The sequence below is a fragment of the Stenella coeruleoalba genome (genome assembly GCF_951394435.1).
Source record: "Stenella coeruleoalba genome assembly, chromosome: 2".
In the NCBI taxonomy this organism is placed as follows: domain Eukaryota; kingdom Metazoa; phylum Chordata; class Mammalia; order Artiodactyla; family Delphinidae; genus Stenella; species Stenella coeruleoalba.
The window spans coordinates 22,686,102-22,699,771 of NC_137147.1; the positions used below are offsets into that span (position 1 = coordinate 22,686,102).

At 37.7% G+C, this 13,670-nt stretch overlaps 1 pseudogene across 1 annotated transcript; it reads left to right on the forward strand.

Moving 5' to 3' along the window:
- The first annotated feature begins 493 nt into the window (after positions 1-493).
- LOC307182297 (ferritin light chain-like) lies at positions 494-7,819 on the forward strand (annotated as a pseudogene). Its single transcript has 2 exons — positions 494-511; positions 7,107-7,819. The product of its transcript is annotated as a ferritin light chain-like (transcript).
- Positions 7,820-13,670: the final 5,851 nt, after the last annotated feature.

Here is a 13,670-nt window from a genome sequence, read left to right on the forward strand (position 1 = left end):
TAGTGCCCAAGTGCAGATCCCAACCCGTGGGTCTGCTCTTCTGCAGAGCTGAATTGGTGGCCCCATCTGTCCAGGGAGGTCAGTTGCCAGGTCTGCCTGGATTGGATCCACAGCTGGCAGTTTGTTTTATCCAGAAAGCATACTCTAGAGACCGACATGAACAGGGAAGCAAGACAGTGGCCCAGGCCAACTACTAAGCATAGCTTTCAGCCTTGGCAAACCAGGAAATCTGGTCGGAGATGCCAGGCAACTTCACAGCATATCTACAGGCTGAGCCTGGACAGGGGAGCAAGTCACTGGCCCTGCCCAACTGCCAAGGATATGCTCCAGCCCTACCTAACTAGGAAGGCTGGCCAGAGACATAAAGAAGCTCTGCAGCACATCCTATGTCCCACCAGGGTAGGGAAGGAAGCCAGCAACATCACCCATCTGCTGAGACAGGCTGGAGGAGGAAATTGTTTCTTTAAATATGCAGATAATAATGCAAGTAAGCATGATCAAGAAGGATCAGGTACACATGATGCCACCAAAGGAAACTAATAGAGTTCTAATAACTGACCCTAAAGTAAAGGAGATCTATGAACTATCTGACAAATAATTCAGAATAATCCTTTTAAAGAAATTCAGTAAGCTACAAGAAAACACAGATAGGCAACTAGACAAAATTAGGAAAGCAATGCATGAGCCAAGTGAGAGTTCAACAAAGAAACAGAAAGCATTAAAAAAAAAATTGAAATTCTAGACACAAAGACTGAAGAATGAAATAGAAAGTTTCAATATTAAACTTGGCCAAGCAGAAGAAAGAATGTGTGAACCTGAAGACAGAGCATGTGAAATTATCCAGTCAGAGTAGAAAAGAGAATGAAAGCCTATATGAATTATAAGAACCATTAAAAGAAAAATCTACACACTATTGGTGTCTCAGAAGGAGAACAGAGAGAGAAAGGAGCAGAAAGCTTATTTAAAGAAATAATGGTTAAGAACTTCACAAATCTGATGAGAGATTTGGGCATCTAGGTAGGTTCATGAAACGCATAGGTCCCCCCAACAAATTTCAACTCAAAAATATTTTCTCCAAGACACATTATAAAAAAACTATCTAAAAGCAAAGCCAGAGAGAATTTTAAAAGCACCAAGAGAAAAAAAATTCCTCACATACAAGAGAACAATCATAAGTCCATCAATGGCTTTCTCAGCAGAAACTTTGCAGGCCAGGAGAAAGTAGGGTGGTATGTTCAAAATTCTGAAAGAAAAATGTGCCAACCAAGAATACTTTACCTGGCAAAGTTGTCCTTCAGAAATGAATGGAGGAAAAGACTTTCCCAGATAAACAAAAGCTAAAGGAGTTCATCACCAAGAGACCTGCCTTACAAGAAATGCTGAAAGGAGTTCTTCAAGCTGAAATATAGGGACACTAACATGAAACCATATGAAAATATAAAACACATTGGTAAGACAAATATATAGTAAAATTTGAATGCTTCAATACTGTAATATGGTGGTGTGGTAATCACTTAACTCTGGTATAAAGGTTAAAGGACAAAAGTATTAAAAACAACTATAGCTTAAATAATTTATTAATAGATGCACAATGTAAAAAGGTGTAAATCATGAGAACAAAAACATGAAATGGAGGGTATTAAAAAGGTAGAGTTTTTGTATGGGATTAAAGTTAAGTTGTTATCAGCTTAAAATAGACTTTTATATTCATAAGATGTTTTATGTAACCTTAATAGTAACCACAATGCAAAAAAACTACAGTATATACACAAAAAATAAACAGAAGTGAATCAAAGCATGCCATTATGGAAAATTATCAACTTACAAAAGAAGACAGCAAGAGAGGAAGAAAAGAACTAAAGGAACTCCAAATAGCAAGAAAACCATAAGATGGCAATAGTAAGTCCTTACCTATTAATGATTACTTTAAGTGTAAATGGATTAAAATCTCTAATCAAAAGGTAAAGAGTGGCTGAATGCATTAAAAAAAAAAACAAGACCCAACTACATGCTGCCTACATGAAATTCACATCAGCTTTAAGGATACACATAGGCTCAAAGTGAAGGGATAGAAAAAGTTATTCCATGTAAATGGAAACCAAAAGAAAGAAGAGGTAGCAACTTATATCAGACAAAATAGACTTTTAGCCAAAAACTGTCACAGCAGATAAAGATGGTCATTATATAATGATAAAGGGGTCAATTCATCAAGAAGATGTAACAATTATAAACATTAACCCAACATTGGACCACCTAAATATACTGAACAAACACGAACAGATCTGAAGGGGAAAAGAGACAACAATACAATAGTAGTAGGGGACTTTAATAATGCACTTCAATAAATAAATCATCCAGACAGAAAATCCATAAGGGAACATTGGACTTGAACTATCGTTTAGACCAAATGGACCTAACAGACCTATACAAAACATTACATCCAACAGCAGCAGAAAACCCATGCTTCTCATGCACATGCAGAACATTCTCCAGTGACAGATCTTACATTCACAAAACAAGTCTTTGCAAGTTTAAAAATATTGAAATCATGTCAAATATCTTCTCCAACTACAATAATATGAAACTAGAAATTAATAAGTAGGAAAACTGGAAAATTCACAAATATGTAGAAATTAAACATCACACTCCTGAGCAACTAATGGATCAAAGAAAAAATTAAAAGGGAAATACAAAAATATGTTGAAACAAACAAAAATGGGAATACAACACTTGAAAATGTATGGGCTGCAGCAAAGTGGTTCTAAGAAGAAAATTTATAGTGATAAATGCCTATTAAGAAAAAAGAAAGATCTCAAATAAGCAATCTAACTTTACACCTTATGGAAGTAGAAAAACAAACTAAGCCCAAAGTTAAAAGAAGAAAGGAAATAACAAAGATCAGAGCAGAAATAGAGAACAGGAGAGCAATAGAAAAGATCAGCAAAACTAATAGTTGGTTATTTGAAAAGATAAACAAAGTTGACAGATCTTTAGCTAGATTTACCATGAGAAAAGAGAGATGACTCAAAAATATTATAAAGAAGAGATGTTACAACTGATACCACAGAAATGCAAGGGATCATATGAGCCTACTATAGATGATTATATGCCAAAAAATTGGACAACCTAGAAGAAATGGATAAATTCCTAAAAACATACAACCTACCAAGACTGAATCAGGAAAAAATAGAAAATCTGAACAAACCAATAATGAGAAATGAGATTGAATTAGTAATCAAAAACCAGCATTATACTGATACCAAAGCCAGCTGAGGATACTACAAGAAAAGAAAACTACAGCCTAATCCCTGATAAGCACAGATGCAAAAATCCTCAACAAAATACTAGCAAACCAAATTCAATAGCATATTGAAAGGATCATACACCATGATCAAGTAGGATTTATCCCTAGGATGCAGGGATAGTTCAGCATATGCAAATCAACAAATGTGATATATCACATTAATAGAATGAGAGATAAAAATCCTATGATCATCTCAATAGATGCAGAAAAAGCATTTGACAAAATTCTCTATCATTATGATAAAAGCTCTCAACAAAGTAGGTAGAGAAGGGAGGTACCTCAGCATATATGACAAACTCAGTTAACTTCATACTCAATAGTGAAAGTTTAAAAGCATTTCCTCTAAGATCAGGAACAAGACGAATGTGCCCACTCTCACCATTCCTATTCAACATAGTACTGGAAGTCCGAGACAGAACAAATAGGCAAGGAAAAGAAATAAAAAGAATCCAATCAGAAAGAAAGTAAAATTATCTCTGTTTGCAGATAATGTGGTCTTATATATGGAAAACCCTAAAGACTCCAATGGAAAAATGTTAGAATGAACGAAGTCAGTAATGTTTCAGGTAACAAAATCAACATACAAAAGTCAGTTCTGTTTCTATACATTAACAATAAGCATTCTGTAAAAGAAACAAAGAAAAATAATCCCATTTATAATAGCATCAAAAAGAATAAAATACTGGGCTTCCTTGGTGGTGCAGTGATTAAGAATCTGCCTGCCAATGCAAGGGACACAGCTTTGAGCCCTGGTCCAGGAAGATCCCACATGCCCTGGAGCAACTAAGCCTGTGTGCCACAACTCTGAGCCTGTGCTCTAGAGCCCATGAGCCACAACTACTGAGCCCACATGCCACAACTACTGAAGCCCACATGCCTAGAGTCCATGCTCTGCAACAAGAGAAGCCACCGCAATAAGAAGCCTGTGCACCTCAACAAAGAGTAGCCCCCACTCACGGCAACTAGAGAAAGCCTGCACACAGCAGTGAAGACCCAACGCAGCCAAAAAAAAAAACAAAAGAAAAAGAATAAAATACTTAGAAACACATTTAACCAAGATAGTGAAAGACCTGTACACTGAAAACCATAAGATACTCATGAAATAAATTGAAAAAGACACAGATAAAAGGGAAGTTATCCCATGTTCATGAATTGGAAGAGTTTAACATTGTTAAAATGTCTGTATTACCCAAAGCCATGTAGAGATTCAATGCAATCCCCATCAAAATTCCCATGTTATTTTTCACAGAAATAGAGAATATGATCCTAAAATTCATATGGAACCACAAAGACCTTGAATAGCCAAGCAATCTTCAGAGAAAACAAAGCTGAAGGCATGATACTTCCTGATTTCAAACTATATTACATTGTAATATAAAGTTATTGAATATAAAATTATAATAATCAAAACAGTATGGTACTGGCATAAAAGTAGACACATATACCAATGGGACAGGATTGAGAGCCCAGAAATAAACCCACATGTATACATTCAACTAGTATTTGACAAGGAAGCTAAGAATACCCAATGGGGAAAGGATAGTCTCTTCAATAAATGGTTTTGGGAAAACTAGATATTCAAATGCAAAACAATGAATTTGGACCCCTGTTTTTATCACTAACAAAATTAACTTGAAATGGATTGCATACTTAAACATAAGACCTAAAAGTGTAAAACTCCTAGGAGAAAACAAAGAGAAAAAGCTCTTTGACACTGGTCTTGGAAATGTTTTTTGGCTGTAACACCAAAAGCATAAGCAACAAAAGCAAAAGTTAAGAAGAAGAATTACATCAAACAAAAATTTCTGCACCGCAAAAGAAAAATTCAACAAAATGAAAAAGCCAGCCTACTGTATGGGAGAAAATATTTGCAAACTATATCTCTTTTAAGGGGCTAATATCCAAAATATATAAGGAACTCTTTACAAGTCAATAGCAAGAAAACAAATAATATGATTAAAAAATGGGCAAAGAACATGAATAGACATTTTTCCAAAGAAGACATACAAATATAAGTACATGAAAAGGCACTCAATGTCATTAATTATCAGGGAAATGCAAACCAAAAGCACCTCGAGCTACCACTTTACATCTGTTAAAATGGCAATTATCAAAAAGACAAGAGATAAGTGTTGGCGGGAATGTGAAACTAAGGGAACCCTTGTGTCGGTGGGGATGTAAATTGTTGCAGCCACTATGGAAAACAGTATGGGGTTCCTCCAAAAATTAAAAATAGAACTATGGTATGAACCAGCAATCCCACTTCTGGATCTATACCCAAAGGAAATGAAATCACCATCCTAAATAGGCATCTGTACCTTCACGTTCGTTACAGCATTACTCATAATAGCCAAGCCATGGAAACAATATAAATGTCCTTTGACAGATGAACAGATAAAGGAAATGTGATATATATATAGTATATATAATACATCTATAATATATAATATAGATACACACACAATGAAATATTATTCAGCCATAAAAAGAAGAAAATTCTGCTATTTGCAACACATGGATGAAACTCGAGGGCCTTTTGCTAAGTGAAATAAGTCAGACAGAGAAAGACAAATGTTGTATGATCTCACTTACACGTATAATATGAAAAAGCAGAACTCAGAGAAGCAGAGAGCAGACTGGTAGTTGCCAGGGGTGGAGAGGCAGCGGGAAAGGGGAGATGTTGGTAAAAAGGTACAAACTTCAAGCTCTATGATGAATATGTTCTGGAGCTCTAACCAACAACATGGTGACTCTAGTTAACAATACTGTATTGTATTCTTGAAAGCTGTTAAGAATGTAAATCTTGAATGTCACACACAACAAAAGTTATGTGAAGTGGTGAACATGTTAACTAAACTTGTGGTAATATACACACACATGTATACAATACACATACAATATATACATGTATCAAATCAGCACTTCGCACACTTTAAACTTACACAATATTATATGCCAGCTATACCTAAATAAAGCTAGAAAAAATTAGGATTCATCAAACAAAACCCAAAAAATCTACTGCCCCAGTGCATATATATCTTATCAAATTGCAGCTTGCACCTGCCAGGTGAGGAAGTCAAGAAAGGCCTGTCCAACTACACAGAGAAGTGACTTATGTCTTCATAATATGTGTTAAGGAAATGATGTTTATAATATAACTGTTTAAGGAAGCTTTAAATTTAAAAGAGAAAAAGATACATAAAGACCATCACAAAAGACCAGCACAGTGGTTAAAGCATTTTGCAATTACCATAAAAGTACCTATTGTTTTCCTTTTTTACGAAAGAGTGCAGGCTATGTGTGTGTGTGTAAACTCAGAGCTTATTCGTCAACATCTGACACTATTTCTGGAATGGAGAGGTTGGGTGGGAGAGGGGGAGAAGGAAAGAGGAGGGAAAGACTTAATTGTTTAGATGCTCTAATTCTGGACCTATCTTCTAAGCAATTACAAACCACAGGAATTTAGGAGCAGCTCTTCTACTTCTGCTCTCCTCCTCTTGCCCACATTTCCCTCCTTGTTTGGTTTATAAGGAACAGCTATCCTAGTTTTCCCACTTCAAATTGCACATCAAAACAGGTCTGGGCAGGGTGCTCAGCAGTCCTGCAGATCTGTCTCTTGCTTCAACAGAGTTCAGATGAAACAGACCCAGCGACGCCCCTTGCTCCATCCTCTGACCACCCTCCAACCTTTTTTCCTTCACAAACTTAGGAATCTGCCACTCAGCTATCCTTGGTCACCCAGACTAGCCAACACCATTTTTTGAGCCTAGCTCCGTATTACCAATAAACCATGAGCTCCTAGATTCGTCGGAATTATTCCACCAAGGTCAACATGCATCTGCGGGCCTCCTCCACCTACCTCTCTCTGGGCTTCTATTTCCACCGCGACGATGTGGCTTTGGAAGGCGTGGACCACGTTTTCTGTGAATTGGCCGAAGAGAAGCGTGAGGGTGCCTAGCGTCTCTTGAAAATGCAAAACCAGCGAGGCAGCCACGCCCTCTTCCGCGACGAGCAGAAGGCGTCCCAAGATGAGCGGGTAAGACCCAGGACACAAGGGAAGCCACCGTTCTCATGGAGAAGAACCTGAATCAGGCCCTCGTGGACCGGCATGTCCTCGGTTCTGCGCAGGCAGACCCCCACCTCTGTGACTTCCTGGAGAGCCGCTTCCTGGAGGAGCAGCTGAAACTCATCAAGAAGACGTTGACCACCTGGCTAACCTCCGCAGGCTGGCTGGTCCCCAGGCTGGGCTGGGCGAGTATCTCTTCCAAAGGCTCAGCTTCAAGCACGACTAGGAGCCGAAGCCCAGCGGCCTTTGAGAAGCCCCGATGGTATCAGGGCATCTGCCTGAAGCCTCTCTCTGCGGCCACTAGGCAGCATTGTAACCGCCCTGAGCCCTCTCCCAAGCCTTGGGTCAAATGGAAACAGTAAAGCATTTTGCAAAAAAAAATCCCAAACAAACAAAAAAAAACCCAGATCTGGTTACTCATGCCCATACGTGCACATAAGCACATTTACCTGAGTATGTATTACCATCGAAAACTACACCATAATACGAAAGAAATTTTAGTTTTGCAGTTTTGATGATACCCTTAATTTAAACTACCTTGCACTCCACTTCTCACCCTGCCTAATTGTCCTTCCTTGCAAACCTAGACAACCTTTATTGTTTGTTTGTTTTAAGAAGAATATTTATGTGTGGTCTGCTGGGTTCCCCCAACTGCCGCAAAAAAAATTTTTTTAAATAAAATAAATAAATAAATAAATAGGCAAACGGCTGAGCACAGAGTAGAAACAGGAAAGTGGTTTACTTGTTGAAACCTACTCTTCTACTCTTCATTCTTGGTTTCATTCTCCCCGTGAAACCAAGAAGCAAGAGTTTGTGGTGGTTCTATCCATTTTTCCTAACACTTATTTTGACTTTTCGATGGAAAAGAAGACTATCAAATAGTCTATAAATAACTTTCTCTCTCTCTCTCTCATAATACTTTTATGATGAAAATTCTAGGCCAAAAACTGCAGTGAGTGAGAGCAAAGAAGAGAAAATCATGATTTTCAACCGACAGTGGAGCCGTGATAACATAACTTGAGAATGTGCTTAATGAACTATCTATTCTATGTAGACTCAGGCAAATTCAGTGTACAGTTATTGCAAATACATGAATATAATCCTAGGGGAAAATGCTAGCAGATTTGTGATCACATTTCTAGAGGTAAAACTGAGAAGTTCTTAGCTTCCACAGGTGCAAATAAGTAGTAGTCTCCCTTACCATTCCCTTGAAGGAGAACATGGATTCTAGTCCAAGATGTCACATTTTACAAAAGATTAAGCAGCTGTGTATAATCTATAGACTTCTCTATTCATTTCAAAAAGTGATCGAACACAGTTGAATTGAAATACGTACAAGCTGAAAAATCCTTTCGGTTTTCAGGCAATCTCATTAAATGGTGAAACGTCTACTTAGCTGTTAATCTCGTCTTTCATGTTGTCATTGACTAAAGAACTGGAATCATGCCATTAATTGCCCATTGGAAAGAGTGTTAGGTTTAGTTATTCTGAAACACATTGAACAAGAATAAGACTCAGGTCAAGAGACCCAACAAAAACTATTCTTTTAATGCTTCTTTTGTGTTTCTTAACATTGTGTGGTATTAAAGGACCTTCTTTCATGGAGAGGTGGGCATAGATAAAACAAGAATAGCAAAATACTAATAATTCTTGAAATTAGATAATGAATAAATGGGGGTTTTGTTATACTAGTCTCTTTACTTTTGAAAATGTTCACAGTATAAAGTCAAATTAAAAACAAACCCAAAATACACAGAGATCCCTGGCATGGAAGAGGGAACCGTGGTCCTTTCTGCTTTGGAGATGAAGGTCTGTGTGACTAGGATATCATTTTGCTGATGGACCAGGTGCAGTTAATTACTACATTTATCAGTGTTCATTGACCCATTGGAATACAATTAATAAATTGTGCTACTGGATTAAAGTGAGGGAAAAAGTTCAAATTTATTTAGAAAAATTTTAATTTTTCTTGAACTTGTGATCTTATGCTTTATGTGTATATATAGAAAGATTCAAATTCTGTTCAAGGTGATTAACTGAACAAATTTAGAGCTTAAGAAAGATCATGAACTTTTACGTGTACAACACAGTATTGTTGACTGTAGGTTCAATGTTGTACAGCATATCTCTAGAACTTATTCTTCTTAACTGAAATTTTATACTTGTCGATTAGAGGGTAAATCTCACGTTAAGCGTTCATGATAAAATAAAATATTAAAAAAAATAATGCGTATCACTAAAGGGGCGAAAGGTTCTCTGAAGACCTCTTGGCTTCCTGGTGTTTAATTGACCAACTGTCACAGGAAATCCAAGGACTAGAAACCCACGCGAGGAGTGAAAATCTCAGGATGTGAGCCTTCCCTGGGCATAATCCAAGCTGGACCCTGGACGCAGAGAACTTTAGTGGTAGTAAAGGGGAAACTTTGCCAATGAGCAAGCAACTGCACTTTATATTTTCTTGGCAAAGGAAACAAGTAGAAAATAGAGTGATTGCCTAACCCATATATTTATGCAGTTTCTGATGCTGGCTAGCCATGCAAGTAGCAGCTATCTTTGATCCTGCCTGAGTCAGATAAGGAGGCCAAATTGTAACAATGATCAACTTCTATTAAGGTTTATTATGTGTCAGGTATAGGTTAAGCATTTTCCCATGCATTATTTTATTGAACCTTTCCTGACAAACCTACACAATAGGTAATATTATAATTTCCTTTTATAGGAACGAAACCTGAGCCTTATGTAGACTGAGTAATTTATCCAAAGTTACAGCACCAGAATGCATGCCATCGCATTCTGACTCCAGAACTCATGTACCTAAACATAGTCTCTTGAAGCTCGCATTATTCATTTAATATATTTCCAAATTTGCCTCTGGCTTCCCTTTAGCTGTTCCTGTCTTCTAGGGCCTCTCATACAACCCTAACACTGCTTTCAAATCCTGGTCCCTATTCCTACGATCCTATTCTGCTCTGTTTAGTCTCTCTTGGATTTATTTGCTCTTCTACCTAGCACATGTACTCACATCAACAAGGCTAGAGTTTCTTCTGGATTCCTTGACTCCTTTGAGCCTTGAAAATTTTCACCTTACCAATTCCCAACACCAGGTACATCTATGGTGGACTGAATTGTGTCTGCCACCCCCCAAATTAATATGCCGAAGTCCTAACCCCCCAGTGTGACTGTATTTGGAGATAGGATCTTTAGGAGGTAAAGTTAAATGAGGTCCTAAGGGTGGGGACATGATCTGCTAAGACTGTGGCCTTACATGAAGAGGAAGAGAGACTTTCTTTCTTGCACATGCACAGAAGAAAGTTCATATGAGTACAGGGTGAGAAGGTGGTCATCTGTAAACCAGGAAGAAGGTCCTCACCAAAAAAGGAGTCCTGCCGGATCTTGATCTGGGACTTCCAGCCTCCAGAACTGTGGGGAAAAAAACTTCTGTTGTTTAAGCCACCCAACCTATGGCATTTTGTTATGGCACCCTGAGTAGACTAACACAACATCTTCTCATGCTCTTCCTTAGCTCCAAATGCTCTGAAGAAGAAGTATAAAATGACTTGTTTCTCTAGAGTCACCATTACATAATTGAAAGAGTTCTAACTTTGGAACCACGAGATTGGATTTCAAGTCATGAAATATAAAAGAAATGTTGCAAAAATATAAAGTATTGCTATTTTTTAAACATTTTTATTGGAATATAATTGCTCTACAATGGTGTGTTAGTTTCTGCTTTATAACAAAGTGAATCAGCCATACATATACATATATCCCCATATCTCCTCCCTCTTGCGTCTCCCTCCCACCCTCCCTATCCCACCCCTCCAGGTGGTCACAAAGCACCGAGTTGATCTCCCTGTGCTATGTGGCTGCTTCCCACTAGCTATCGGTTTTACATTTGGTAGTGTATATATGTCCATGCCACTCTCTCACTTAGCCCCAGCTTACCCTTCCCCCTCCCCATGTCCTCAAGTCCATTCTCTACATCTGCATTAAAGCATTGCTATTAATGCCAGATAAAGACAGCCAACTTCTAACAAACACTTTCATTAGCTGCCTACCTAACAGGTTGTCAACAGACTCCTGCCACGTGCTCACAGCTTCACTATTAGGTACATAACTTTGCCTTTGATTTATCTAGAATATTGAGGTTCTCTGACTATAGCTGTCCCATATTCTGTCACCTCCACCGCAATATGTCAGTTTCTGATTCCATTTTCTCCTTCATTGCTCTATTGGAAGAACAGCTTACCCCCTCTCTGTTCAGAGTAACACCTCTATCTGGAAACTTGATCACTCCAATAATCTTTCATCCTCTCTGAGAGTGTATCAGTTGTTGCCTTTCTCCTCCTGTGTCCTCTTCGCTCAATGACAAATTAACCCTTGACCTTGAGAACTTCTCAAGACATTCTCTCGTCTCTCTCTTCCCTTTCACTGACAAATTTCGAAAACCTTCTGAGCCATATCTTCCACTAGTGTACTTTATACAATCTGTGATCCATCTAAATTATGGTTTTCACCTACTGCCTCCCACTTCAGTACTTTGCTTGGAATGGCATGCAGCTCTGATCTCTGCCTATCAAATTTTCAAGGTTTACCTAATATGTCACCTCCTCTGTGAAACCTTACCATAAGTTATTTCTTCTGAACCCCCAAAGAGCTTAGTTTGCACTTGAACTTTGACAGCTTGACTGTGCAACCCTTAGTAGATTATAATAGTAGATTATAAACTCATTAACCCTCTCAATTTAAGACATAGTAATCATTTAATAATGCCTAATAAATACATTAATCATCAGACTAATCTCAAACAGTATCAGGATTTCAACTGGGACAAATACAGCTTGGGATATTTTGGGAGAAAAATCAAACTTCAACTTGAATATGGGGGAAGAGAACCTGGGCCTATATGGATCTATACAAGAGTTAAAAAGGCTTAAAATTCCCATTTCCATTTTCTGCTTTCATTGAAACAAAGTGACAATAGCCAATAGTAGATTGGCAGGCACATGAGTGTTCAGTAAATGTTGGTTGAATTATCAAACGAGTAAATGCTTAAAGTGGTTCTCGGATTACACATTAAATAGTGACACTTAGAAAGTCTTTGGAGGGAAAGCTAATACAGAATTTTGAAGGTGTGTCTAAGGCAATAATAACTATGATTTGGGAAGCATGGAAGACTGTCCTTTGAGGTAAATAATAGTTTATCATTTGAAACTTTCTATGGCCTCTATACTGAAGGAGTTGATTGAGGTAAAGAGCTTTACAGGGGTAGGCACATTTCTGGTGGAAAACTCAAGGAGAACTCAAAGAATCAATAAATCGGTGTGATTTCAACTGTAAGAGGAATAAAAACAATTATGATGTTAGGTTACAGAAGTCATATGATTGTTCTGGGGCTCTCCTATATGTATCTTCTGTAGACGTTAAGAAAGAATTTTGTATTACTTTTCTTCTAGGATAATAACAGATGATTAATAAGACAATTTAGGCATCACTGTTTGAGGGCTATTGGCCAGCCACTGCGCTTATAACCAGGCACTTGTATACACATTAGCTCATTTAATTATAGAATAGCACTAAGAGGAGGCGATATCATTCCAGTTTCATGGATGAAGTTAGAGTCACTGCACACTTTACTCAAGGTTTCACAGCTGGTAAAGGACAGACCCAGGATTCAGAGCCAAGATTTGAACTAAGCTTTTCTGATTCCAAAGCCTGTGGCCAAAGTTAAACACACTGGAAAGGGACGGTACCGTCTCAATACTCCCTCATGGAGATAATAAATTATTTCTGCTCATGGACATTAACCAAAGTATCTGAGCACATGCACTTAGATCCTGATGAATCTACCACATTAACCATCGTCTCAGAATTTCTCTGGAAGTTGAACATTTTCTGAAATTTGTACCTTCTTTACTTACCCTAACTTTTGGTCACTTGCTTAAAATATGCTGCCAGACAGATTCATGCTACCAGTTGTCAATGACACATGTTTACGAGTTGCAGTCATGCCCTCAATCAAAGTATATGCTTAGAAAATACTAGTTTTTATCAATTATCAATGGATAAATTGATTTACTATCAATTAGCTAGTAAACCCAAGTCATGACTTGGCAACATTCCTTGAACAATTACTAAACAAATCTTTTTATTATAGAATTTATTGTAGAATTTGCAATTCTAGAAGGCAGCTATCGTAAATGACTAGTACAGAACTCAAGTGATGGAGACTAACCTTGTTGAGCCCCTACTCTGTAACAATCACAAAACACATTATTTCAATTTTTTTTACCCAAACTA